We start from the raw sequence: 5,167 nt of genomic DNA, 5'->3' as shown, positions 1-5,167 counted from the left end.
ATTAATATAATACTATCTCTATTTCCACCAGCATAATGTTATTACTATTTTTAGTTTTTTAATATAGTAAATTATGCCATCTGCTATTTAAAAGTTCAACCAACCTTGCATTCTTGGGATACACCTAGATTGATAATTATGTACTACTCTTTTTTATATCACAAGATTTGACTAATACTTTATTAAGCATTTTTTTCCATATTTATGAGAGATATTGTTCTGTGGTCTTCTTATCCTATAATGTCTTTCTATAATTTTTGTATCAGGATATCAGATGGTATTAACTTGATAAAATGAATTGGTCAGTTTATTTGCTCTTGTTTTTCTGGAAGAGTTTGCATAAATTTTGTGTTATTTCTTCCTTAAATGTTTAGTAGAATTTACCTGTCAAGTCGTGTGGGCCCAGAACTTTGTTGAAAGGTTTTTTAAGTTCTATGTCTTTTATAGACATAGAAGTATTAAGGTTATCTATTTCTTCTTGAGTGATATTTGGAAGCTTCTAACTTTTAAGAACTTTTTTCTCTTTTATCTAACATTGAATTTATGACCATAAGGTTTATATTTCCTCTTTACCTTTTTAATGTCCATAGGTTCTGTAGTAATGTAACCTATTTTATTTCTGATATTGGCCATTTCTATCTTTTCTCTTTTTTACTTAGTCTGTCTAAAAGCTTACCAATTTTAATAATCTTTTCAGACAAGCAGCTTATAGTTTTATTATTTTTTCCTATTGGTTTTCTTCCTTCTGTTTGTTTAGTTTTAATTTCCCTTGTTTTTGCAAAGTCTTAAATGGAGGTTAGATTATTAGTTTTAGCCCTTTTAAAATATTTTCTAATATAAGCATCTGATTCTACACATTTGCAATTAAACAGCTCTTTGGTTATGTTACCCCAAATTTAATATGCTTTATTTTCATTCCATTCAAAATATTTTTTAATTTTTCTGTGATTTTTTTGACCTATGCAATGTTTAATATTTTGTTTAATTTCCAAATATTTAGGGATTTTCCAGGTATCTTTCTGATATCAAATTCTAGTTTGATTTTATTTTGGTCTGAATATGTATTTTGTATGATTTTAATTTTGTGTTGCTGTTGTTGAGACAGAGTCTCACTCTGTTGTCCAGGCTGGAGTGCAGTGGCCGGATCTGGGCTCACAGCAACTTCCGCCTCCCAGGTTCAAGCGATTCTCCTGCCTCAGCCTCCCAAGTAGCTGAGACTACAGGTGCTCACCACCACGCCTGAGTAACTTTTGTATTTTTAGTAGAGATGGGGTTTCATCATGTTGGCCAGGCTGGTTTTGAATGCCTGACCTCATGATCTGCCTGCCTCAGCCTCCCAAAGTGCTGGGATTACAGGCATGAGCCACTGCACTTGGCGATTTCAATTTTTAACATTTGAAGCATTATTAATGGCACAGAAAATACTCTATCTTAATGTTAACTACACTAAGTAGTTCCGTGTAAACTTTAAAGAATTTTTCCTCTTGTCTGTTGGAAAATAGTCTATGGAAAATATTCTAATATTTTACCAATGAAGTAAATGAAGTAAAAATGGTTGACAGTACATTCTAAGTCTTCTAACTGATTTTTTGTCTGCATGTATTATTTATAAAAACAGGAATTTTGAGTTTTCCAACTATAATTGTGGATTTGTCCCTTTATCCTTTCAGTTCTATCAGTTATTTATATATTTTGGAACTCTAACATTAGAAGAATATACATATAGAATTGCTATTTTTCCTAGATTAAATTATCCCTTTATTACTATGTAATATCCCTTTATGTCTCTTGTGATCTTTCCTGTTCTCAAGTCTACTTTATGTAATGCTAATATACCTACTTCAGCTTCTTTTGACAAGTGTTTACATGGTATACCTTTCTCCATCCTTTAATTTTGAATGTATCTATAGCCATATATTTAAAGTGAGATTCTTGTAGATAGAATATACTTGTCTTGCTCTTGTTAATTCAATTTGGCAATACCTAGCTCTTAACTGACAAATTTACATAATTTACATTTAATATAGTTACCAACATGATTGGCTTTAAATTTACCAATTTGTTTTTATAAATGTGTGCTATATATTCTTCTTATTTTAAAATACATTTAATAAAAATAACCCATAGTTTTATATATTTTACATGTGTAGAATATTTACAAATCCACTTCTACAGCATTTACTCAATGTTTACTATTTTTCCATTATTTGCCTTTCTGACTATTTCCTTCAGTAGTAAAATGTTGTCCAGTGTTCTCTTTAAAAAATTAGTTTCTTGGGCAATCCTCCCTGTTCCAAGGCCTCTGTTCTTTTCCTTTTTGATGCCAAAGCCGGATTTGATTGCTCCTTTAAGGTTTCCACTGGACAGTTGGGTCTTGGCAGCTGACATCCAGGTATTGGCCCTGGCCGATTACTGAAATACTTCATTTTCAGTGCCTGCGTGGCCGTAATTCGAGCACATGGATCAAATAAGAATAAGCCTTGTATGAGATCTAGTAAGTCGTCTCCTGCTGCACTGAAGATGTGATGCAATGGGATTCCAGGGAAACTCTTAAATGTCACATAATCTGGAAGACTACACATGTCCGGCCACTGTTCCTCAGTTGGTGTACCCAAATATTCTTGTTAGCTGATCAAGGTCTGAATCTCCTGACAAAAAAAGGAACCCTTAGAAGTAACTCTGCTAATATACAGCCAACAGCCCACATGTCCACACTCACACCATACATCCTAGCTCCAAATAGTAACTCAGGGGCCCGATACCACCTGGTTACAACCTGATGTGTATAAGCTCTACTGGGGCTCCCATATGATTTGGCCAGGCCAAAATGTGCCAGTTTTAGAACTCCATTTTCATCTAGCAACAAGTTGTTTGGTTTTAGATCCCTATGTAGGATCCAATGTTGATGTAAATATTCTAATCCTTGAAGAGTCATCAACATACAGGCTTTGATGTGTGATGGTGTCAGCACAAGACGATTATCCTTTATTATAACCTCTAGATCAGTTTCCATAAAACCAAAGACAAGGCTAACATTAGATTTATGTCCAAAAGCATCAAGGAGACCAATTATATTTGGATGACTTAGCTCCTGTAATAATTGTATGTCTCTTAAGGTTGTTCTGCTTATATCATCTTTAGCTTCTGATCTATGTCCAAGTCTGATTTTATTAATGGCGACAATTTGGTTGGTATTCTTATCTCTGGCCTTGTAAACTGTGGCAAACTTAAAGCCTCCAACAGCCACTTCCGTCCACCAGGCTCCATTGCATTACTATCTATATATTCTTTTTCTCTTCCTTTTTCTACTGTCCTTTTGTGTTAAGTGAGCATTTTAATTATTCAATTCTATCGTCACTATTGGCCTATAAGACAGAGCTTTCTGAATTGTTTTTACTATTTTTTCTAGGATTTACCATATACATGTTTAAGTTCTTACAGTCTAAATTTTAGGAATATATCATTTCAATATGTTTTAACAGCCACACATCACTTCCTTCTACTAATTCTTTGTGCTATTATTTTGTTATGTTTTACTCCTAATTATGTTACAGTCTCCCCACTGTACTGTTACTATTTTTCTTCACTCAATTATCTTTCAGAAGTTTTTTTAAATGAATTTTTATATTCTCACATCTTTACTATTTAGAACATTTTATCAATATTTTGTATAGATCCAGATATTTATCATGTATCACAATCCTTCTACCTGTAAAACTTTATCATTTCTTATAGTACAAAACTTCACTGTCAATGAATTTTCTCATCTTTTGTTTACTTAAAAAGTATTCTATTTTATTTTCATTGTTAAAAGATAGTTTTGTAGGGTATAAAATTTTTAGCGAGTTAACAGTTTTTTTTCTTGTACTTTAAAGATATTGATTTATTGCTTTCTGCCTTATTTAGTCTCTTACAAGAAGATTGCTGACATTCTTATCTTTGGTTTTCTATATGTAATCGTGTTTTATTTTTTCCTTTGGATGCTTTTAAGATTTTATCTTCATATTTGGTTTTCAGAAGTTTAGCTTTGATGTGCCCAAGTATTTTTTTTTTTTTTATTTCTTCTGCTTTAAACCCTGGCTTTTTAAATCTGCTGTTTGCTCTCTTTCATTCATTTTGGAATATTATTTGCTATTATCTTTTTGAATATATTCTGTGCCATAGTATCTTTCTTCTCCTTATAAAACCTCAATTATATATATATGTTAGATTATTTGATATTATTCTATGGCTACTGAATATTCTATTCTCTTGCTATTATTTTTTCTTCATTTTTTTTTTCTTTTTTAGTATGGATAATTTGCATTGGTTTAACTTAAAGTTCAACAATTCCTTTCACTGCTATATCCAGACTGTTGATAAGTCATTCAGCAGAAAATTTATCAAATAAATTCTTCTTCTCTGTTTAGCATGTTTTTAAAAAATTTCTAGCATTCTCACTTGATTTCTTTTTAAATTTCTATATACCTCCTGAAATTTCTCATTTGTTCACACATGTGTTAACCTTTTTAACAAATTAACACTCTTTAGCATATTTAACATAGTTGTTTTGAAATACTTCATCTAAAGTACCATGATCTCATCACATCTTGGTTTGATTCTGTTGACTCCTTTATCTCTTGATAATGGGTAATTTGTCATAGTCATTGTTATTGTTTGTGTGTATCGTATAACAACACATTGAATGTAGACATCGTGGCTAAAGAAAAATCGAGAGTGAGGTAAATTTACAACAGGAAATGGGCACACTTCTTATAGCAGTTCGTTAATATGGAGGTTAGATCAGTCTAAATAGTAGCTGAACTCAGTTGATTGTGGTTGTTGTTCTAATTACCTTTGATTAACCATAGACTTCAAATTCCTCCAGTCATAGACTACTACTACCTTGTGCTTAGGCTGAGGCACCTAGGGTGCTGGAGGGTTTTAACAGTATTTTGCTCCATCCTCACCTTTTAGCAGACCTTGCATCCCCATGCCACAGAGTGGGTCCCCGTTCAGTATCTTTCCCCTTTCCCAGAGAATATACTGCCTGCATTAGCTTGTTTCTATGTACAAGGCTTTTGCAGGTGCCAGGGGATTTCTAGTTTCTTATTTTAGCCTTCTCATCCTTCCTTCCTCTCTCATGATGATAGCCAAGATCTACCTTGCTTTTTCATCAGTGCAAGAT

General features: G+C 32.6%; 1 pseudogene; it reads right to left on the bottom strand.

Annotated features, from left to right (window-relative positions):
• Positions 1 to 2,249: 2,249 nt before the first annotated feature.
• On the bottom strand, positions 2,250 to 3,271 carry LOC126932665 (cyclin-dependent kinase 7-like; annotated as a pseudogene).
• Between the last annotated feature and the right edge of the window lie 1,896 nt (positions 3,272 to 5,167).

The sequence above is a fragment of the Macaca thibetana genome, chromosome 12 (assembly GCF_024542745.1).
Source record: "Macaca thibetana thibetana isolate TM-01 chromosome 12, ASM2454274v1, whole genome shotgun sequence".
NCBI lineage: Eukaryota > Metazoa > Chordata > Mammalia > Primates > Cercopithecidae > Macaca > Macaca thibetana.
This window is presented reverse-complemented; position numbering and strand designations above follow the sequence as displayed.